At 44.2% G+C, this 24,814-nt stretch overlaps 1 protein-coding gene across 2 annotated transcripts in view; it reads left to right on the top strand.

The window, feature by feature from the left end:
• sez6l (seizure related 6 homolog (mouse)-like) overlaps positions 1-24,814 on the top strand; it is an 82,864-nt gene that overhangs the window by 17,295 nt on the left and 40,755 nt on the right. The window lies entirely within an intron of this gene.

Genomic DNA, 24,814 nt, shown 5'->3' with positions numbered 1-24,814 from the left:
GTTTTGTAGTTGAGTGTGTGTTTTGTAGTTGTGTGTGTTTTGTAGTTGAGTGTGTTTTGTAGTTGAGTGTGTGTTTTGTAGTTGAGTGTGTGTTTTGTAGTTGTGTGTGTTTTGTAGTTGTGCGTGTTTTGTAGTTGAGTGTGTGTTTTGTAGTTGTGCGTGTTTTGTAGTTGAGTGTGTGTTTTGTAGTTGTGCGTGTTTTGTAGTTGAGTGTGCGTTTTGTAGTTGTGTGTTTTGTAGTTGAGTGTGTGTTTTGTAGTTGTGTGTGTTTTGTAGTTGTGTGTTTTGTAGTTGAGTGTGTGTTTTGTAGTTGTGTGTGTTTTGTAGTTGAGTGTGTTTTGTAGTTGAGTGTGTTTTGTAGTTGAGTGTGTGTTTTGTAGTTGAGTGTGTGTTTTGTACTTGTGTGTGTTTTGTAGTTGAGTGTGTTTTGTAGTTGAGTGTGTGTTTTGTAGTTGAGTGTGTGTTTTGTACTTGTGTGTGTTTTGTAGTTGAGTGTGTTTTGTAGTTGAGTGTGTGTTTTGTAGTTGAGTGTGTGTTTTGTAGTTGAGTGTGTGTTTTGTAGTTGAGTGTGTGTTTTGTAGTTGTGTATGTTTTGTAGTTGTGTGTGTTTTGTAGTTGTGCGTGTTTTGTAGTTGTGTGTGTTTTGTAGTTGTGCGTGTTTTGTAGTTGAGTGTGTGTTTTGTAGTTGAGTGTGTGTTTTGTAGTTGAGTGTGTGTTTTGTAGTTGTGCGTGTTTTGTAGTTCTGTGTGTTTTGTAGTTGAGTGTGTTTTGTAGTTGTGTGTTTTGTAGTTGAGTGTGTGTTTTGTAGTTGAGTGTGTGTTTTGTAGTTGAGTGTGTGTTTTGTAGTTGAGTGTGTTTTGTAGTTGTGTGTGTTTTGTAGTTGTGCGTGTTTTGTAGTTGAGTGTGTGTTTTGTAGTTGAGTGTGTGTTTTGTAGTTGAGTGTGTGTTTTGTAGTTGAGTGTGTGTTTTGTAGTTGTGTGTTTTGTAGTTGAGTGTGTGTTTTGTAGTTGTGTGTGTTTTGTAGTTGTGTGTGTTTTGTAGTTGAGTGTGTGTTTTGTAGTTGTGTGTTTTGTAGTTGAGTGTGTGTTTTGTAGTTGTGTGTGTTTTGTAGTTGTGTGTGTTTTGTAGTTGTGTGTGTTTTGTAGTTGAGTGTGTGTTTTGTAGTTGAGTGTGTGTTTTGTAGTTGTGTGTGTTTTGTAGTTGAGTGTGTGTTTTGTAGTTGTGTGTGTTTTGTAGTTGAGTGTGTGTTTTGTAATTGTGTGTGTTTTGTAGTTGAGTGTGTGTTTTGTAGTTGTGTGTGTTTTGTAGTTGAGTGTGTGTTTTGTAGTTGAGTGTGTGTTTTGTAGGTGAGTGTGTGTTTTGTAGTTGAGTGTGTGTCTTGTAGTTGTGTGTGTTTTGTAGTTGAGTGTGTGTTTTGTAGTTGAGTGTGTTTTGTAGTTGAGTGTGTTTTGTAGTTGAGTGTGTGTTTTGTAGTTGTGCGTGTTTTGTAGTTGTGCGTGTTTTGTAGTTGTGCGTGTTTTGTAGTTGAGTGTTTGTTTTGTAGTTGTGTGTGTTTTGTAGTTGAGTGTGTGTTTTGTAGTTGAGTGTGTGTTTTGTAGTTGAGTGTGTGTTTTGTAGTTGTGTGTGTTTTGTAGTTGTGCGTGTTTTGTAGTTGAGTGTGTGTTTTGTAGTTGAGTGTGTGTTTTGTAGTTGTGTGTGTTTTGTAGTTGTGTGTGTTTTGTAGTTGAGTGTGTTTTGTAGTTGTGCGTGTTTTGTAGTTGAGTGTGTGTTTTGTAGTTGTGTGTGTTTTGTAGTTGTGCGTGTTTTGTAGTTGAGTGTGTGTTTTGTAGTTGAGTGTGTGTTTTGTAGTTGTGCGTGTTTTGTAGTTGTGTGTGTTTTGTAGTTGAGTGTGTTTTGTAGTTGTGCGTGTTTTGTAGTTGTGTGTGTTTTGTAGTTGAGTGTGTTTTGTAGTTGTGCGTGTGTTTTGTAGTTGTGTGTGTTTTGTAGTTGTGCGTGTTTTGTAGTTGAGTGTGTGTTTTATAGTTGTGCGTGTTTTGTAGTTGAGTGTGCGTTTTGTAGTTGTGTGTTTTGTAGTTGAGTATGTGTTTTGTAGTTGTGTGTGTTTTGTAGTTGTGTGTGTTTTGTAGTTGTGTGTTTTGTAGTTGAGTGTGTGTTTTGTAGTTGTGTGTGTTTTGTAGTTGAGTGTGTTTTGTAGTTGAGTGTGTGTTTTGTAGTTGAGTGTGTGTTTTGTAGTTGTGTGTGTTTTGTAGTTGTGCGTGTTTTGTAGTTGAGTGTGTGTTTTGTAGTTGTGCGTGTTTTGTAGTTGAGTGTGTGTTTTGTAGTTGTGCGTGTTTTGTAGTTGAGTGTGCGTTTTGTAGTTGTGTGTTTTGTAGTTGAGTGTGTGTTTTGTAGTTGTGTGTGTTTTGTAGTTGTGTGTTTTGTAGTTGAGTGTGTGTTTTGTAGTTGTGTGTGTTTTGTAGTTGAGTGTGTTTTGTAGTTGAGTGTGTGTTTTGTAGTTGAGTGTGTGTTTTGTAGTTGTGTGTGTTTTGTAGTTGAGTGTGTTTTGTAGTTGAGTGTGTGTTTTGTAGTTGAGTGTGTGTTTTGTAGTTGAGTGTGTGTTTTGTAGTTGAGTGTGTTTTGTAGTTGAGTGTGTGTTTTGTAGTTGAGTGTGTGTTTTGTAGTTGTGTATGTTTTGTAGTTGTGTATGTTTTGTAGTTGTGTGTGTTTTGTAGTTGTGTGTGTTTTGTAGTTGTGTGTGTTTTGTAGTTGAGTGTGTGTTTTGTAGTTGAGTGTGTGTTTTGTAGTTGAGTGTGTGTTTTGTAGTTGAGTGTGTGTTTTGTAGTTGTGCGTGTTTTGTAGTTCTGTGTGTTTTGTAGTTGAGTGTGTTTTGTAGTTGTGTGTGTTTTGTAGTTGTGCGTGTTTTGTAGTTGAGTGTGTGTTTTGTAGTTGAGTGTGTGTTTTGTAGTTGAGTGTGTTTTTTGTAGTTGAGTGTGTGTTTTGTAGTTGTGTGTTTTGTAGTTGAGTGTGTGTTTTGTAGTTGTGTGTGTTTTGTAGTTGAGTGTGTGTTTTGTAGTTGTGTGTTTTGTAGTTGAGTGTGTGTTTTGTAGTTGTGTGTGTTTTGTAGTTGTGTGTGTTTTGTAGTTGAGTGTGTGTTTTGTAGTTGAGTGTGTGTTTTGTAGTTGTGTGTGTTTTGTAGTTGAGTGTGTGTTTTGTAGTTGTGTGTGTTTTGTAGTTGAGTGTGTGTTTTGTAGTTGTGTGTGTTTTGTAGTTGTGTGTGTTTTGTAGTTGAGTGTGTGTTTTGTAGTTGTGTGTGTGTTTTGTAGTTGAGTGTGTGTTTTGTAGTTGAGTGTGTGTTTTGTAGTTGTGTGGGTTTTGTAGTTGTGCGTGTTTTGTAGTTGAGTGTGTGTTTTGTAGTTGAGTGTGTGTTTTGTAGTTGTGTGTGTTTTGTAGTTGAGTGTGTGTTTTGTAGTTGAGTGTGTGTTTTGTAGTTGTGTGTGTGTTTTGAAGTTGAGTATGTGTTTTGTAGTTGAGTGTGTGTTTTGTAGTTGAGTGTGTGTTTTGTAGTTGTGTGTGTGTTTTGAAGTTGAGTATGTGTTTTGTAGTTGAGTGTGTGTGTGTTTTGTAGTTGAGTGTGTGTTTTGTAGTTGAGTATGTGTTTTGTAGTTGAGTGTGTGTGTGTTTTTTGTAGTTGAGTATGTGTTTTGTAGTTGAGTGTGTGTGTGTTTTGTAGTTGAGTGTGTGTTGAATCAGTGTATCTGAGAGGGAGTTTGCTGTATCTGATGATCTGCTCTGAGGTCATTGCTGATTGGTCGATTTGATGGCTGCTCTACTTTCCTTTAAATCAGTCCACCAACCAACCCACAGCCTGACTCAATCATCCAGTTACATATAGCATCGATCTGTGTGTGTGTGTGTGTGTGTGTGTGTGTGCGTGCGTGCGTGTCTCACAAAGGAAATCATTGGGTCAGCTGTGCGTTCTCTGTGCAGGGCCTGTCGGCCAGAAACAAGTCAACACACAACTCAGCATCAGCCTATCAGCTTCCGGCCTTTAAAAGCCGCATCACAGACAAAGCTCGATTGGACTGAATCCTGGCCTAGGTCACCAGGCGTCGGGTATGCACTATGCAGCGTCTGTACATTTATGTTGAAACCATGACGCCCTAAGGTGCAAACTCGACCAACCCGGTTCAGCGGGCGAGCTAAAGTACCCATCCACCTCATTCCATAGAACTATCTGGTTAAAAGACTTACTCCTGCACCCAGCCTTAGTTCAAGCTGACGTGCGTGTGTACGTGTGTGCGTGCATAACTGCGGTTATGAGAGTGCGTCTCCATGGTGTGTTGTTGTGGTAGCTCAGGAATGTATTTTCATAGTTACAGTGGGTGCCAGGTTGCCAGTTTGGGGTCTGAAGATGTGACCAGCGTAGCCAATCAGATCTCACAACAACATCAATAAAAACAGACTAACTAACAATAGAGTCAACTGTCTACTGCTTTCTCTGTCAGTTTAGTCTCTCTCTCACACACACACACACACACACACACACCACACACACACACACACACCCTTCTGTGTATTCTCTTTCAGTGTAGTTGCTCAAGACTTGCTCTATAACCTTGGATGTCTTTATTGTTCCCACACATCAAATGGCAATGAATACCCTCTATAGACATCCCCCCCCCCCCCCCCCCCCAACACACACACACACACAGAGACACACACACATGTCCTCTCCTCCACTCTCCTGCAGTGAGATGTTTGGCACAGTTAATGAGTCAGCACATAGTCACACAGGCTGTCACTCACAGCACGTTGCTAATGGGGGGATGTGATGAACACTGCATCAGGAACATGATAATGTGGTACTCAGCTCCACAAGAGGGTGTGTGTGTGTGTGTGTGTGTGTGTGTGTGTGTGTGTGTGTGTGTGTGTGTGTGTGTGTGTGTGTGTGTGTGTGTGTGTGTGTATGGTCAACCTTATCTAAACTATTTGGTTTCAGCAAAATAATGTTTCCGGTCAACAGAGGCATTAACAATATTTTTAGGCACAATACTTACGATTCAATGTGTTGAATGTGTCCTTCACTATCAAACAAACGTTTAAAACAAGATTTTATCCAGGGTCACCAATTTTATACATGTAGAAGTGGGAGATTACACTGTAGCATACTTTCGCTTGACTGGTCTAGAATGGACTAGATGACACCCACAGAAGGGATATGGAAGACCATGGATAAAAACACATTTTAAGCCCATATTTGATAGCGAAGGACACATTTAAGTATTGTGCCTAGAGGTACTGAATATGCCTCTGTTGACTGGAAACGTTATTTTGGTGAAACTGAATAGTTTAGATTTGGTTGATCAAGGACGCCAGGCTACGGAAACTTCTGCAACGTACCGTTTGCAAAGACGAAGCTAGGGGTTCCTGAGCTGCGAGACGAAGCGTGGGGTTCCTGTGCTGCGAGACGAAGCGTGGGGTTCCTGAGCTGCGAGACGAAGCGTGTGGTTCCTGTGCTGCGAGACGAAGCGTGGGGTTCCTGTGTTGCGAGACGAAGCTAGGGGTTCCTGAGCTGCGAGACGAAGCGTGGGGTTCCTAAACTGCAAGACAAAGCGTGGGGTTCCTGTGCTGCGAGACAAAGTGTGGGGTTCCTGTGCTGCGAGACAAAGCGTGGGGTTCCTGAGCTGCGAGACGAAGCGTGGGGTTCCTGTGCTGTGAGACGAAGCGTGGGGTTCCTGTGCTGCGAGACGAAGCGTGGGGTTCCTGTGCTGCGAGACGAAGTGTGGGGTTCCTGAGCTGCGAGACGAAGCGTGGGGTTCCTGTGCTGCGAGACGAAGCTAGGGGTTCCTGAGCTGCGAGACAAAGCGTGGGGTTCCTGTGCTGCGAGACGAAGCGTGGGGTTCCTGAGCTGCGAGACGAAGCGTGGAGTTCCTGTGCTGCGAGACGAAGCTAGGGGTTCCTGAGCTGCGAGACGAAGCGTGGGGTTCCTGTGCTGCGAGACGAAGCGTGGGGTTCCTGAGCTGCGAGACGAAGCTAGGAGTTCCTGAGCTGCGAGACGAAGCGTGGGGTTCCTGTGCTGAGCCTTTGGATCCAGATGGTGGTGGTTCGGTCTGACCCACTTCTAGACTAGAAGTGTAGATGGGTAGAGAGAGACAAAGTAAATGTACACAGTGTATGCCATAGTCACACATTTACAATATAACTCCTCCAACGGATTTACTCTTATACAATACACAGAGCTCAGCTGACAAAATTAAATGTACTGTGCAAAAGCATTTAGTGTTCAACCAACAAGGAATAAAAACTATTTTTGTATCAGATCAGACACACCTGTTGACATGTGTCTTCCACATCTCCTCCTGTTTATCTGTAAAGAAGAAATCAGCCAGGCATGTGTTTGTTGGTGGCTGATGAAGGTTTGATGGGAGTAGACACTCTTTGCAGACACAACAGACACTATTAAAGGGGCAATCAGTAGTTGCTACATACATTTTTGGACTTAAAAATGTATGATATGTAACCATTGATTCTTGAAGAATATAAACGTATTAATGCCTCATGAGCTTACAGTAGTTCCCCATCTTAGTACCCCACCAGAACCCAAAATGTACGGTTGTTTTATTCCAACATTTGTAAACAAAGAAAATGTAAACAAACACTATATAGTCCCAAAACTATGGTTAAAACGGTCATTTTCATATCATGGAGGGTCAGGCATTGCATCCATAGCTCTGTCTATGAATTCAAGTGAGGTTATATTTCTTCAGCCCCATCCCTCAGCTTTTTACCGGACCAGGGAGGGGAGTCCGCTTTCTTATTGTTTCTACTGACACTTTAAAGTCAAAAGCTGTTTTTGTCAGTGTGAGGATGTGTGCTTTTAAAAATCAGCCTGTTCTGAGAGCAGGTGTTATGTGATCCAGTGGTTTTGTTAGAATGGAGGGGCAGCAGCACAGTGATACACTGGCCATGAAGTAAGTAAGTGTGTATGTGTGTGTGTGTGTGTGTGTGTGTGTGCGTGTGCTGTTCTGTCGCTTTTAGTGCTGATCTGTTGGAGTTGGCCTTTTAGCATGCGTGGGAGCAGTGTGCCTATCTATGCTTTTCTTCAACCCCCCCCCCCGTCATGCTTGACTGCCTAACCTGTCACTCCTCGCCCAGAAAGTCCGTGATCTGCCTATGTGAGTGTGTGTGTGTGCAGTAGAGAGCAGGTGTATTGTGCTGGGCTGGTCAACTTGATGCCACATAAACCCAGTAGTGCTGAAACAGTTGAACAGACAGTAGAACAGACAGTAGTCCTGATAACAGATGAACAGACAGTAGAACTGAGAATAGTCCTGATAACAGTTGAACAGACAGTAGTCCTAATAACAGTTGAACAGACAATGGAACAGACAGTAGAACAGAGGGTAGTCTTGATAACAGTAGAACAGACAGTGGTCCTTATAACAGTGGAACAGACAGTGGAACAGACAATAGTCCTGATAACAGTAGAACAGACAGTGGTCCTGATAACAGTGGAACAGACAGTGGTCCTGATAACAGTGGAACAGACAGTGGAACAGACAATAGTCCTGATAACAGTTGAACAGACAGTGGTACTGATAACAGTGGAACAGACAGTAGTCCTGAAAAAAGTTGAACAGACAGCAGTTCTGATAACAGTTGAATAGACAGTGGAACAGACTGTAGTCCTGATAACAGTTGAACAGACAGTAGAACAGACAGTAGTCCTGATAACAGTTGAACAGACAGTGGAACAGACAGTAGTCCTGAAAAAAGTGGAACAGACAGTAGAACAGAAAGTGGAACAGACAGTAGTCCTGAAAAAAGTGGAACAGACAGTAGAACAGACAGTAGTCCTGATAACAATGGAACAGACAATTGTCATGATAACAGTTGAACAGACAGTGGTACTGATAACAGTTGAACAGACAGTGGAACAGACAGTAGTCCTGAAAAAGTGGAACAGACAGTGGAACAGACAATTGTCCTGATAACAGTTGAACAGACAATAGTCCTGAAAAAAGTGGAACGCACAGTAGAATAGACAATAGTCCTGAAAACAGTGGAACAGACAGTGGAACAGACAATAGTCCTGATAAGAGTGGAACAGACATTGGACCAAACAGTGGAAGAGACAGTAGTCCTAATAACAGTTGAACAGACAATAGTCCTGATAACAGTGGAACAGACAGTGGACCAAACAGTGGAAGAGACAGTGGTCCTGATAACAATTAAACAGACAGTGGTCCTGATAACAGTGGAACAGACAGTGGAACAGACAGTGGAACAGACAATAGTCCTGATAACAGTGGAACAGACAGTGGACCAAACGGTGGAAGAGACAGTGGTCCTGATAACAATTGAACAGACAGTGGTCCTGATAACAGTGGAACAGCGAGTGGAACAGACAGTAGTCCTGATAACAGTGGAACAGAAAGTGGAACAGACAGTAGTCCTGAAAAAAGTGGAACAGACAGTAGAACAGACAGTAGTCATGATAACAGATGAACAGACAGTGGTACTGATAACAGTTGAACAGACAGTGGAACAGACAGTAGTCCTGAAAAAGTGGAACAGACAGTAGAACAGAGAGTGGAACAGACAGTAGTCCTGAAAAAAGTGGAACAGACAGTAGTCCTGATAACAGTTGAACAGACAATAATCCTGAAAAAAGTGGAACACAAAGTAGAATAGACAATAGTCCTGAAAACAGTGGAACAGACAGTGGAACAGACAATTGTCCTGAAAACAGTTGAACAGACAATAGTCCTGAAAAAAGTGGAACAGACAGTGGAACAGACAATAGTCCTGATAACAGTGGAACAGACATTGGACCAAACAGTGGAAGAGACAGTAGTCCTAATAACAGTTGAACAGACAATAGTCCTGATAACAGTGGAACAGACAGTGGACCAAACAGTGGAAGAGACAGTAGTCCTGATAACAATTAAACAGACAGTGGTCCTGATAACAGTGGAACAGACAGTGGAACAGACAGTGGAACAGACAATAGTCCTGATAACAGTGGAACAGACAGTGGACCAAACAGTGGAAGAGACAGTGGTCCTGATAACAATTGAACAGACAGTGGTCCTGATAACAGTGGAACAGACAGTGGACCAAACAGTGGAAGAGACAGTAGTCCTGATAACAATTAAACAGACAGTGGTCCTGATAACAGTGGAACAGACAGTGGAACAGACAGTGGAACAGACAATAGTCCTGATAACAGTGGAACAGACAGTGGACCAAACAGTGGAAGAGACAGTGGTCCTGATAACAATTGAACAGACAGTGGTCCTGATAATAGTGGAACAGACAGTGGAACAGACAATATTCCTGATAACAGTGGAACAGACAGTTGAAGAGACAGTGGTCCTGATAACAGTGGAACAGACAGTGGAACAGACAGTAGTCCTGATAATAGTTGAACAGACAGTGGAACAGACAGTAGTCCTGTAAAAGTGGAACAGACAGTAGAACAGACAGTAGTCCTGAAAACAGTGGAACAGTCAGTGGAACAGGCAATTGTCCTGATAACAGTTGAACAGACAATAGTCCTGAAAAAAGTGGAACACACAGTAGAATAGACAATAGTCCTGAAAACAGTGGAACAGACAGTGGAACAGACAATATTCCTGATAACAGTGGAACAGACAGTGGAAGAGACAGTGGAAGAGACAGTATTCCTGATAACAGTGGAACAGACAGTGGAACAGACAATATTCCTGATAACAGTTGAACAGACGGTGGTCCTGATAATAGTGGAACAGACAGTGGAACAGACAATATTCCTGATAACAGTGGAACAGACAGTTGAACAGACAGTGGTCCTGATAACAGTGGAACAGACAGTGGAACAGACAATTGTCCTGATAACAGTTGAACAGACAATAGTCCTGAAAAAAGTGGAACACACAGTAGAATAGACAATAGTCCTGAAAACAGTGGAACAGACAGTGGAACAGACAATAGTCCTGATAAGAGTGGAACAGACATTGGACCAAACAGTGGAAGAGACAGTAGTCCTAATAACAGTTGAACAGACAATAGTCCTGATAACAGTGGAACAGACAGTGGACCAAACAGTGGAAGAGACAGTAGTCCTGATAACAATTAAACAGACAGTGGTCCTGATAACAGTGGAACAGACAGTGGAACAGACAGTGGAACAGACAATAGTCCTGATAACAGTGGAACAGACAGTGGACCAAACAGTGGAAGAGACAGTGTTCCTGATAACAATTGAACAGACAGTGGTCCTGATAACAGTGGAACAGAAAGTGGAACAGACAGTAGTCCTGAAAAAAGTGGAACAGACAGTAGAACAGACAGTTGTCCTGATAACAGTGGAACAGAAAATTGTCATGATAACAGTTGAACAGACAGTGGAACAGACAGTAGTCATGTAAAAGTGGAATAGACAGTAGAACAGACAGTAGTCCTGAAAACAGTGGAACAGACAGTGGAACAGACAATTGTCCTGATAACAGTTGAACAGACAATAGTCCTGAAAAAAGTGGAACACACAGTAGAATAGACAATAGTCCTGAAAACAGTGGAACAGACAGTGGAACAGACAATATTCCTGATAACAGTGGAACAGACAGTGGAAGAGACAGTAGAACAGACAATATTCCTGATAACAGCTGAACAGACGGTGGTCCTGATAATAGTGGAACAGACAGTGGAACAGACAATAGTCCTGAAAAAAGTGGAACACACAGTAGAATAGACAATAGTCCTGAAAACAGTGGAACAGACAGTGGAACAGACAATAGTCCTGATAAGAGTGGAACAGACATTGGACCAAACAGTGGAAGAGCCAGTAGTCCTAATAACAGTTGAACAGACAATTGTCCTGATAACAGTGGAACAGACAGTGGACCAAACAGTGGAAGAGACAGTAGTCCTGATAACAATTAAACAGACAGTGGTCCTGATAACAGTGGAACAGACAGTGGAACAGACAGTGGAACAGACAATAGTCCTGATAACAGTGGAACAGACAGTGGACCAAACAGTGGAAGAGACAGTGGTCCTGATAACAATTGAACAGACAGTGGTCCTGATAAAATTGGAACAGAGAGTGGAACAGACAGTAGTCCTGATAACAGTGGAACAGAAAGTGGAACAGACAGTAGTCCTGATAACAGTGGAACACAAAGTAGAATAGACAATAGTCCTGAAGACAGTGGAACAGACAATTGTTGTTACGGTGCGTGAATGAGGACCCAAAAGCGAATTAACGTAAACAGAGCTTCTTTAATAACAAAACATACGTAGGCTCAGATGGACCGGCAGATTCCGACAGGACAGGACAAGGTTGCAGCAAACATGACGATAGTCTGGTTCAGGCATGAATAACACAAACAAGAATCCGACAAAGACAGGAGCAGAAACAGAGAGAGATATAGGGACCTAATCAGAGGGAAAAAGGGAACAGGTGGGAAAAGGGGTGAACGAGGTAGTTAGAGAAGACAAGGAACAGCTGGGGGAAAGAGGGGAAGAAAAGGTAACCTAATACGACCAGCAGAGGGAGACAGGGTGAAGAGAAAGAACAGAAACAAGACACAACATGACAATACATGACAGTACCCCCCCACTCACCGAGCGCCTCCTGGCGCACTCGAGGAGGAAACCTGGCGGCAACGGAGGAAATCATCGATCAGCGCACGGTCCAGCACGTCCCGAGAGGGAACCCAAGTCCTCTCCTCAGGACCGTACCCCTCCCAATCTACTAGGTACTGATGACCACGGCCCCGAGGACGCATGTCCAAAATCCTACGGACCCTGTAGATGGGTGCGCCCTCGACAAGGATGGGGGGGGGGGGAAGACGAGCGGGGGCGCGAAGAACGGGCTTGACACAGGAGACATGGAAGACCGGGTGGACGCGACGAAGATATCGCGGAAGAAGAAGTCGAACTGCGACAGGATTAATGATCTGGGAAATACGGAACGGACCAATGAACCGCGGGGTCAACTTGCGAGAAGCGGTCTTAAGGGGAAGGTTCTGAGTGGAGAGCCAAACTCTCTGACCGCGACAATATCTAGGACTCTTAGTTCTACGCTTATTAGCAGCCCTCACAGTCTGCGCCCTATAACGGCAAAGTGCAGACCTGACCCTCTTCCAGGTGCGCTCGCAACGTTGGACAAAAGCCTGAGCGGAGGGGACGCTGGACTCGGCGAACTGAGATGAGAACAGCGGAGGCTGGTACCCGAGGCTACTCTGAAAAGGAGATAGCCCGGTCGCAGACGAAGGAAGCGAGTTGTGGGCGTATTCTGCCCAGGGGAGCTGTTCTGATCAAGACGCAGGGTTGCGAAAAGAAAGACTGCGTAAGATGCGACCAATAGTCTGATTGGCCCGTTCTGCTTGACCGTTAGACTGGGGGTGAAAGCCGGAAGAGAGACTGACGGAAGCCCCAATCAAACGGCAAAACTCCCTCCAAAATTGAGACGTGAATTGCGGACCTCTGTCCGAAACGACGTCTGACGGAAGGCCATGAATTCTGAAAACATTCTCGATGATGATTTGTGCCGTCTCTTTAGCAGAAGGAAGCTTAGCAAGGGGAATAAAATGAGCCGCCTTAGAGAACCTGTCGACAACCGTAAGAATAACAGTCTTCCCCGCTGACGAAGGCAGTCCGGTGACAAAATCTAAGGCGATGTGAGACCACGGTCGAGAGGGAATGGGAAGCGGCCTGAGACGGCCGGCAGGAGGGGAGTTACCGGACTTAGTCTGCGCGCAGACCGAACAAGCAGCCACGAAGCGACGCGTGTCATGCTCCCGGGTGGGCCACCAAAAACGCTGGCGAATGGAAGCAAGCGTACCCCGAACGCCAGGGTGGCCGGCTAACTTGGCAGAGTGAGCCCACTGAAGAACGGCCAGACGAGTAGGAACGGGAACGAAAAGAAGGTTCCTGGGACAAGCGCGCGGCGACGGAGTTTGAGTGAGTGCTTGCTTTACCTGCCTCTCAATTCCCCAGACAGTCAACCCGACAACACGCCCCTCAGGGAGAATCCCCTCGGGGTCAGTGGAGGCTACTGAAGAACTGAAGAGACGAGATAAAGCATCAGGCTTGGTGTTCTTAGAGCCCGGACGATAAGAAATCACGAACTCGAAACGAGCGAAAAACAGCGCCCAGCGCGCCTGACGCGCATTAAGTCGTTTGGCAGAACGGATGTACTCAAGGTTCCTATGGTCAGTCCAAACGACAAAAGGAACGGTCGCCCCCTCCAACCACTGTCGCCATTCGCCTAGGGCTAAGCGGATGGCGAGCAGTTCGCGGTTTCCCACATCATAGTTACGTTCCGACGGCGACAGGCGATGAGAAAAATACGCGCAAGGGTGGACCTTGTCGTCAGAGAGGGAGCGCTGAGAAAGAATGGCTCCCACGCCCACCTCTAACGCGTCAACCTCGACCACGAACTGTCTAGAGACGTCAGGTGTAACAAGGATAGGAGCGGATGTAAAACGATTCTTGAGGAGATCAAAAGCTCCCTGGGCGGAAACGGACCACTTAAAGCACGTCTTGACAGAAGTAAGGGCTGTGAGAGGAGCTGCCACCTGACCGAAATTACGGATGAAACGACGATAGAAGTTCGCGAAGCCGAGAAAGCGCTGCAGCTCGACGCGTGACTTAGGGACGGGCCAATCAATGACAGCCTGGACCTTAGCGGGATCCATCTTAATGCCTTCAGCGGAAATAACAGAACCGAGAAATGTGACGGAGGAGGCATGAAAAGTGCACTTCTCAGCCTTCACAAAAAGACAATTCTCTAAAAGGCGCTGGAGGACACGTCGAACGTGCTGAACATGAATCTGGAGTGACGGTGAAAAAATCAGGATATCGTCAAGGTAAACGAAAACAAAGATGTTCAGCATGTCTCTCAGGACATCATTGACTAATGCCTGAAAGACAGCTGGAGCGTTAGCGAGGCCGAAAGGAAGAACCCGGTATTCAAAGTGCCCTAACGGAGTGTTAAACGCCGTCTTCCACTCGTCCCCCTCCCTGATGCGCACGAGATGGTAAGCGTTACGAAGGTCCAACTTAGTGAAAAACCTGGCTCCCTGCAGGATCTCGAAGGCTGAAGACATAAGAGGAAGCGGATAACGATTCTTCACTGTTATGTCATTCAGCCCTCGATAATCTATGCAGGGGCGCAGGGACCCGTCCTTCTTCTTAACAAAAAAAAAACACGCTCCGGCGGGAGAGGAGGAGGGGACTATGGTACCGGCGGCAAGAGCTACAGACAAATAATCTTCGAGAGCCTTACGTTCGGGAGCCGACAGAGAGTATAGTCTACCCCGGGGGGGAGTGGTTCCCGGAAGGAGATCAATACTACAATCATACGACCGGTGTGGAGGAAGAGAGGTGGCCCTGGACCGACTGAACACCGTGCGCAGATCGTGATATTCCTCCGGCACCCCTGTCAAATCACCAGGCTCCTCCTGTGAAGAAGAGAGAGGAAACAGGAGGGATAGCAGACATTAAACATTTCACATGACAAGAGACGTTCCAGGAGAGGATAGAATTACTAGACCAATTAATAGAAGGATTATGACAAACTAGCCAGGGATGGCCCAAAACAACAGGTGTAAAAGGTGAACGAAAAATTAAAAAAGAAATGGTTTCGCTATGATTACCAGAGACAGTGAGGGTTAAAGGTAGCGTCTCACGCTGAATCCTGGGGAGAGGACTACCATCCAAGGCGAACAAGGCCGTGGGCTCCCTTAACTGTCTGAGAGGAATGTCATGTTCCCGAGCCCAGGTCTCGTCCATAAAACAGCCCTCCGCCCCAGAGTCTATTAAGGCACTGCAGGAAGCTGACGAACCGGTCCAGCGTAGATGGACCGACAAGGTAGTGCAGGATCTTGAAGGAGAGACAGGAGTAGTAGCGCTCACCAGTAGCCCTCCGCTTACTGATGAGCTCTGGCTTTTACTGGACATGAAGTGACAAAATGACCAGCGGAACCGCAATAGAGACAGAGGCGGTTGGTGATTCTCCGTTCCCTCTCTTTAGTCGAGATGCGGATACCTCCCAGCTGCATAGGCTCAGCACCCGAGCCGGCAGAGGAAGATGGTAGTGATGCGGAGAGGGGGGCAACGGAGAACGCGAGCTCCTTTCCACGAGCTCGGTGACGAAGATCAACCCGTCGCTCAATGCGAATAGCGAGTTCAATCAAGGAATCCACGCTGGAAGGAACCTCCCGGGAGAGAATCTCATCCTTTACCTCTGCGCGGAGACCCTCCAGAAAACGAGCGAGCAAAGCCGGCTCGTTCCAGCCACTGGAGGCAGCAAGAGTGCGAAACTCAATAGAGTAGTCTGTTATGGATCGATTACCTTGACATAGGGAAGACAGGGCCCTGGAAGCCTCCTCCCCAAAAACAGATCGATCAAAAACCCGTATCATCTCCTCCTTAAAGTCCTGATACTGGTTAGTACACTCAGCCCTTGCCTCCCAGATTGCCGTGCCCCACTCACGAGCCCGTCCAGTAAGGAGAGATATGACGTAGGCGATACGAGCAGTGCTTCTGGAGTAAGTGTTGGGCTGGAGAGAAAACACAATATCACACTGGGTGAGGAACGAGCGGCATTCAGTGGGCTCCCCAGAGTAACACGGCGGGTTATTGATTCTGGGCTCCGGAGATTCGAAAGCCCTGGAAGTGGCCGGTGGATCGAGGCGGAGATGGTGAACCTGTTCTGTGAGGTTGGAGACTTGGGTGGCCAGGGTCTCAACGGCATGTCGAGCAGCAGACAATTCCTGCTCGTGTCTGCCTAGCATCGCTCCCTGGATCTCGACGGCTGAGTGGAGAGGATCCGAAGTCGCTGGGTCCATTCTTGGTCGGATTCTTCTGTTACGGTGCGTGAATGAGGACCCAAAAGCGAATTAACGTAAACAGAGCTTCTTTAATAACAAAACATACGTAGGCTCAGATGGACCGGCAGATTCCGACAGGACAGGACAAGGTTGCAGCAAACATGACGATAGTCTGGTTCAGGCATGAATAACACAAACAAGAATCCGACAAAGACAGGAGCAGAAACAGAGAGAGATATAGGGACCTAATCAGAGGGAAAAAGGGAACAGGTGGGAAAAGGGGTGAACGAGGTAGTTAGAGAAGACAAGGAACAGCTGGGGGAAAGAGGGGAAGAAAAGGTAACCTAATACGACCAGCAGAGGGAGACAGGGTGAAGAGAAAGAACAGAAACAAGACACAACATGACAATACATGACAATTGTCCTGAAAACAGTTGAACAGACAATAGTCCTGAAAAAAGTGGAACAGACAGTGGAACAGACAATAGTCCTGATAACAGTGGGACAGACATTGGACCAAACAGTGGAAGAGACAGTAGTCCTAATAACAGTTGAACAGACAATAGTCCTGATAACAGTGGAACAGACAGTGGACCAAACAGTGGAAGAGACAGTAGTCCTGATAACAATTGAACAGACAGTGGTCATGATAACAGTGGAACAGACAGTGGAACAGACAGTAGTCCTGATAACAGTGGAACAGACAGTAGAACAGAAAGTGGAACAGACAGTAGTCCTGATACCAGTTGAACAGACAATGGAACAGACAGTAGAACAGAGGGTAGTCCTGATAACAGTAGAACAGACAATTGTCCTGATAACAGTAGAATAGACAATAGTCCGGAAAAAAGTGGAACACACAGTAGAATAGACAATAGTCCTGAAAACAGTGGAACAGACAGTGGAACAGACAATAGTCCTGAAAACAGTGGAACAGACAGTGGAACAGACAATAGTCCTGATAACAGTGGAACCGACATTGGACCAAACAGTGGAAGAGACAGTAGTCCTAATAACAGTTGAACAGACAATAGTCCTGATAACAGTGGAACAGACAGTGGACCAAACAGTGGAAGAGACAGTAGTCCTGATAACAATTGAACAGACAGTGGTCCTGAAAACAGTGGAACAGACAGTGGAACAGACAGTAGTCCTGATAACAGTGGAACAGACAGTAGAACAGAAAGTGGAACAGACAGTAGAACAGAGGGTAGTCCTGATAACAGTAGAACAATCAGTAGAGCAGACAGTAGTCCTGATAACAGTTGAACAGACAGTGGTCCTGATAACAATGGAACAGACAGTGGAACAGACAATAGTCCTGATAACAGTGGAACAGACAGTGGAACAGACAGTGGAAGAGACAGTATTCATGATAACAATTGAACAGACAGTGGTCCTGATAACAGTGGAACAGACAGGGGAACAGACAGTGGAACAGGCAATAGTCCTGATAACAGTGGAACAGACAGTAGACCTGATAACTGTAGAACAGACAGTGGAACAGACAGTGGAACTGACAATTGAACAGACAGTGGTCCTGATAACAGTGCAACAGACTGGAACAGAAAGTGGAACAGACAATAGTCCTGATAACAGTGGAACAGACAGTGGAACAGACTGTAGTCCTGATAACAGTAGAACAGACAGTAGAACAGAAAGTGGAACAGACAGTAGTCCTGATATCAGTTGAACAGACAGTGGTACTGATAACAATGGAACAGACAGTGGAACAGACAATAGTCCTGATAACAGTGGAACAGACAGTTTTACAGACAGTTGTCCTGATAACAGTGGAACAGACAGTAGTCCTGATAACAATGGAACAGTCAGTCGAACAGACAATAGTCCTGATAACAGTGGAACAGACAGTGGAACAAACAGTGGAAGAGACAGTATTCCTGATAACAGTGGAACAGACAATAGTCCTGATAACAGTGGAACAGACCTTGGAACAGACAGTAGTCTTGAAAAAGTGGAACAGACAGTAGAACAGACAGTAGTCCTGAAAACAGTGGAACAGACAGTGGAACAGACAGTGTAAGAGACAGTATTCCTGATAACAGTTGAACAGACAGTAGAACAGACAATATTCCTGATAACAGTTGAACAGACATTGGAAGAGACAGTAGTCCTGATAACAGTAGAACAGACAGTGGAAAAGACAGTGGAACAGACAATAGTCCTGATAACAGTGGAACAGAGAGTAGAACAGAAAGTGGAACAGACAGTAGTCCTGATAACAGTGGAACAGACAGTAGAACAGACAGTAGTCCTGATATCAGTTGAAGAGACAATGGAACAGACAGTAGTCCTGATATCAGTTGAACAGACAATGGAACAGACAGTAAAACAGACAATAGTCCTGATAACAGTTGAACAGACAGTTAAACAGACAGTAGTCCTGATAACAGTTGAACAGACAGTATAACTGACATTAGTCCTGATAACAGTTGAACAGGCAGTAGAACAGACAGTAGTCCTGATAACAGTTGAACAGACAGTATAACTGACAATAGTCCTGATAACAGTTGAACAGGCAGTAGAACTGACAGTAGTCCTGATAACAGTTGAACAGACAGTAGAACAGACAATAGTCCTGATAACAGTTGAACAGACAGTATAACTGACAGTAGTCCTGATAACAGTAGAACAGACAGTGGAACTGACAATTGAACAGACAGTGGTCCTGATAACAGTGCAACAGACTGGAACAGAAAGTGGAACAGACAATAGTCCTGATAACAGTGGAACAGACAGTGGAACAGACTGTAGTCCTGATAACAGTAGAACAGACAGTAGAACAGAAAGTGGAACAGACAGTAGTCCTGATATCAGTTGAACAGACAGTGGTACTGATAACAATGGAACAGACAGTGGAACAGACAATAGTCCTGATAACAGTGGAACAGACAGTTTTACAGACAGTTGTCCTGATAACAGTGGAACAGACAGTAGTCCTGATAACAATGGAACAGTCAGTCGAACAGACAATAGTCCTGATAACAGTGGAACAGACAGTGGAACAAACAGTGGAAGAGACAGTATTCCTGATAACAGTGGAACAGACAATAGTCCTGATAACAGTGGAACAGACCTTGGAACAGACAGTAGTCTTGAAAAAGTGGAACAGACAGTAGAACAGACAGTAGTCCTGAAAACAGTGGAACAGACAGTGGAACAGACAGTGTAAGAGACAGTATTCCTGATAACAGTTGAACAGACAGTAGAACAGACAATATTCCTGATAACAGTTGAACAGACATTGGAAGAGACAGTAGTCCTGATAACAGTAGAACAGACAGTGGAAAAGACAGTGGAACAGACAATAGTCCTGATAACAGTGGAACAGAGAGTAGAACAGAAAGTGGAACAGACAGTAGTCCTGATAACAGTGGAACAGACAGTAGAACAGACAGTAGTCCTGATATCAGTTGAAGAGACAATGGAACAGACAGTAGTCCTGATATCAGTTGAACAGACAATGGAACAGACAGTAAAACAGACAATAGTCCTGATAACAGTTGAACAGACAGTTAAACAGACAGTAGTCCTGATAACAGTTGAACAGACAGTATAACTGACATTAGTCCTGATAACAGTTGAACAGGCAGTAGAACAGACAGTAGTCCTGATAACAGTTGAACAGACAGTATAACTGACAATAGTCCTGATAACAGTTGAACAGGCAGTAGAACTGACAGTAGTCCTGATAACAGTTGAACAGACAGTAGAACAGACAATAGTCCTGATAACAGTTGAACAGACAGTATAACTGACAGTAGTCCTGATAACAGTTGAACAGGCAGTAGAACTAACAGTAGTCCCGATAACAGTAGAACAGACAGTAGTCCTGATATCAGTTGAAGAGACAATGGAACAGACAGTAGTCCTGATATCAGTTGAACAGACAATGGAACAGACAGTAAAACAGACAATAGTCCTGATAACAGTTGAACAGACAGTTAAACAGACAGTAGTCCTGATAACAGTTGAACAGACAGTATAACTGACATTAGTCCTGATAACAGTTGAACAGACAGTAGAACAGACAATAGTCCTGATAACAGTTGAACAGACAGTATAACTGACAGTAGTCCTGATAACAGTTGAACAGGCAGTAGAACTAACAGTAGTCCCGATAACAGTAGAACAGACAGTAGTCCTGATAACAGTTGAACAGACAGTAGAACTGACAGTAGTCCTGATAACAGTTGAACAGACAGTATAACTGACAATAGTCCTGATAACAGTTGAACCGGCAGTAGAACTGACAGTAGTCCTGATAACAATGGAACAGACAGTAGAACAGACAATAGTCCTGATAACAGTAGAACAGACAGTAGTCCTGATAACAGTTGAACAGACAGTAGAACTGACAGTAGTCCTGATAACAGTTGAACAGACAGTATAACTGACAATAGTCCTGATAACAGTTGAACAGACAGTATAACTGACAATAGTCCTGATAACAGTTGAACCGGCAGTAGAACTGACAGTAGTCCTGATAACAATGGAACAGACAGTAGAACAGACAATAGTCCTGATAACAGTTGAACAGACAGTATAACTGACAGTAGTCCTGATAACAGTTGAACAGGCAGTAGAACTAACAGTAGTCCCGATAACAGTTGAACAGACAGTATAACTGAAAATAGTCCTGATAACAGTTGAACCGGCAGTAGAACTGACAGTAGTCCTGATAACAATGGAACAGACAGTAGATCTAACAGTAGTCCCGATAACAGTAGAACAGACAGTAGTCCTGATAACAGTTGAAAAGACAGTAGTCCTGATAACAGTAGAACAGACTGTTGAACAGACAGTAGTCCTGATAACAGTGGAACAGACAGTGGTCCTAATAACAGTGGAACAGACAATAGTCCTGATAACAGTGGAACAGACAGTAGTCCTGATAACAGTTGAACAGACAGTAGTCCTGATAACAGTGGAACAGACAGTGGAACAAACAGTAGAACAGACAGTAGTCATGATAACAGTAGAACAGACAATGATACAGACAGTTGAACAGACAGTAGTCCAGATATCAGTTGAATAGACAGTAGTCCTGATAGCAGTAGAACAGACAATGATACAGACAGCGGAACAGACAGTAGAACAGACAATGACACAGACAGTGGAACAGACAGTAGAACAGACAGCGGAACAGACAATAGTCCTGATAAAAGTGGAACAGACAGTAGTCCTGATATCAGTTGAACAGACAGTAGTCCTGATAGCAGTAGAACAGACAATGATACAGACAGCGGAACAGACAGTAGAACAGACAGCGGAACAAACAATAGTCCTGATAAAAGTGGAACAGACAGTAGAACTGACAGTAGTCCTGATAACAGTCGACGAGACAGTAGAACAGACAGTAGTCCTGATAACAGTAGAACAGACAGTAGTCCTGATAACAGTTGAACAGACAGTGGAAGAGACGGTAGTCCTGATAACAGTTGAACAGACAGTGGAAGAGACAGTAGTCCTGATAACAGTGGAACAGACAGTGGAACAGACAGTAGTCCTGATAACAGTTGAACAGACAGTAGTCCTGATAACAGTGGAACAGACAGTGGAACAAACAGTAGAACAGACAGTAGTCATGATAACAGTAGAACAGACAATGATACAGACAGTTGAACAGACAGTAGTCCAGATATCAGTTGAATAGACAGTAGTCCTGATAGCAGTAGAACAGACAATGATACAGACAGCGGAACAGACAGTAGAACAGACAATGACACAGACAGTGGAACAGACAGTAGAACAGACAGCGGAACAGACAATAGTCCTGATAAAAGTGGAACAGACAGTGGAAGAGACAGCAGTTCTGATAACAGTAGAACAGACAGTAGAACTGACAGTAGTCCTGATAACAGTCGACGAGACAGTAGAACAGACAGTAGTCCTGATAACAGTAGAACAGACAGTAGTCCTGATAACAGTTGAACAGACAGTGGAAGAGACGGTAGTCCTGATAACAGTTGAACAGACAGTGGAAGAGACAGTAGTCCTGATAACAGTGGAACAGACAGTGGAACAGACAGTAGTCCTGATAACAGTTGAACAGACAGTAGTCCTGATAACAGTGGAACAGACAGTGGAACAAACAGTAGAACAGACAGTAGTCATGATAACAGTAGAACAGACAATGATACAGACAGTTGAACAGACAGTAGTCCAGATATCAGTTGAATAGACAGTAGTCCTGATAGCAGTAGAACAGACAATGATACAGACAGCGGAACAGACAGTAGAACAGACAATGACACAGACAGTGGAACAGACAGTAGAACAGACAGCGGAACAGACAATAGTCCTGATAAAAGTGGAACAGACAGTAGTCCTGATATCAGTTGAACAGACAGTAGTCCTGATAGCAGTAGAACAGACAATGATACAGACAGCGGAACAGACAGTAGAACAGACAGCGGAACAAACAATAGTCCTGATAAAAGTAGAACAGACAGTAGTCCTGATAACAGTTGAACAGACAGTGGAAGAGACGGTAGTCCTGATAACAGTTGAACAGACAGTGGAAGAGACAGTAGTCCTGATAACAGTGGAACAGACAGTGGAACAGACAGTAGTCCTGATAACAGTTGAACAGACAGTAGTCCTGATAACAGTGGAACAGACAGTGGAACAAACAGTAGAACAGACAGTAGTCATGATAACAGTAGAACAGACAATGATACAGACAGTTGAACAGACAGTAGTCCAGATATCAGTTGAATAGACAGTAGTCCTGATAGCAGTAGAACAGACAATGATACAGACAGCGGAACAGACAGTAGAACAGACAATGACACAGACAGTGGAACAGACAGTAGAACAGACAGCGGAACAGACAATAGTCCTGATAAAAGTGGAACAGACAGTGGAAGAGACAGCAGTTCTGATAACAGTAGAACAGACAGTAGAACTGACAGTAGTCCTGATAACAGTCGACGAGACAGTAGAACAGACAGTAGTCCTGATAACAGTAGAACAGACAGTAGTCCTGATAACAGTTGAACAGACAGTGGAAGAGACGGTAGTCCTGATAACAGTTGAACAGACAGTGGAAGAGACAGTAGTCCTGATAACAGTGGAACAGACAGTGGAACAGACAGTAGTCCTGATAACAGTTGAACAGACAGTAGTCCTGATAACAGTGGAACAGACAGTGGAACAAACAGTAGAACAGACAGTAGTCATGATAACAGTAGAACAGACAATGATACAGACAGTTGAACAGACAGTAGTCCAGATATCAGTTGAATAGACAGTAGTCCTGATAGCAGTAGAACAGACAATGATACAGACAGCGGAACAGACAGTAGAACAGACAATGACACAGACAGTGGAACAGACAGTAGAACAGACAGCGGAACAGACAATAGTCCTGATAAAAGTGGAACAGACAGTAGTCCTGATATCAGTTGAACAGACAGTAGTCCTGATAGCAGTAGAACAGACAATGATACAGACAGCGGAACAGACAGTAGAACAGACAGCGGAACAAACAATAGTCCTGATAAAAGTAGAACAGACAGTAGTCCTGATAACAGTAGAACAGACAGTGGAAGAGACAGTGGAATATACAATAGTCCTGATAACAGTGGAACAGACAGTGGAAGAGACAGCAGTTCTGATAACAGTAGAACAGACAGTAGAACTGACAGTAGTCCTGATAACAGTCGACGAGACAGTAGAACAGACAGTAGTCCTGATAACAGTAGAACAGACAGTAGTCCTGATAACAGTAGAACAGACAGTGGAAGAGGCGGTAGTCCTGATAACTGTAGAACAGACAGCAGTTCTGATAACAGTTGTACAGACAGTGGAAGAGACGGTAGTCCTGATAACAGTTGAACAGACAGCAGTTCTGATAACAGTTGAACAGACAGTGTAAGAAACAGTAGTCCTGATAACAGTTGAACAGACAGTAGTCCTGATAACAGTTGAACAGACAGTTAAACAGACAGTAGTCCTGATAACAGTAGAACAGGCAGTAGAATTGACAGTAGTCCTGATAACAGTCGAAGAGACAGTAGAACAGACAGTAGTCCTGATAACAGTGGAACAGACAGTAGTCCTGATAACAGGGAAACAGACAGTGTTACAGACAGTTGTCCTGATAACAGTGGAACAGACAGTGTTACAGACAGTAGTCCTGATAACAGGGAAACAGACAGTGTTACAGACAGTAGTCCTGATAACAGTGGAACAGACAGTAGTCCTGATAACAGTGGAACAGACAGTGGAACAGACAGTAGTCCTGATAACAGTTGAACAGACAGTAGTCCTGATAACAGTGGAACAGACAGTGGAACAAACAGTAGAACAGACAGTAGTCATGATAACAGTAGAACAGACAATGATACAGACAGTTGAACAGACAGTAGTCCTGATAGCAGTAGAAAAGACAATGACACAGACAGTGGAACAGACAGTAGAACAGACAGCGGAACAGACAATAGTCCTGATAAAAGTGGAACAGACAGTAGTCCTGATATCAGTTGAACAGACAGTTGTCCTGATAACAGTAGAACAGACAATGATACAGACAGTGGAACAGACAGTAGAACAGACAGCGGAACAGACAATAGTCCTGATAAAAGTGGAACAGACAGTAGTCCTGATAACAGTGGAACAGACAGTGGAAGAGACAGTTGTCCTGATAACAGTGGAACGGACAGTGGAACAGACAGTAGAACAGACAGTAGTCATGATAACAGTAGAACAGACAATGATACAGACAGTAGTCCTGATATCAGTTGAACAGACAGTAGTCCTGATAGGAGTAGAATAGACAATGATACAGACAGTGGAACAGACACTAGAACAAACAGCGGAACAGACAATAGTCCTGATAAAAGTGGAACAGACAGTAGTCCTGATAAAAGTGGAACAGACAGTAGTCCTGATAGCAGTAGAATAGACACTGATACAGACAGTAGAACAGACAGTGGAATATACAATAGTCCTGATAACAGTGGAACAGACAGTGTAAGAAACAA

This window comes from Oncorhynchus mykiss, chromosome 5, assembly GCF_057628025.1.
Source record: "Oncorhynchus mykiss isolate SJ-2025 chromosome 5, ASM5762802v1, whole genome shotgun sequence".
Lineage (NCBI taxonomy): Eukaryota > Metazoa > Chordata > Actinopteri > Salmoniformes > Salmonidae > Oncorhynchus > Oncorhynchus mykiss.
Note: the sequence above shows the minus strand (reverse complement) of the source record. Positions and strands in the feature narration are given on the sequence as shown.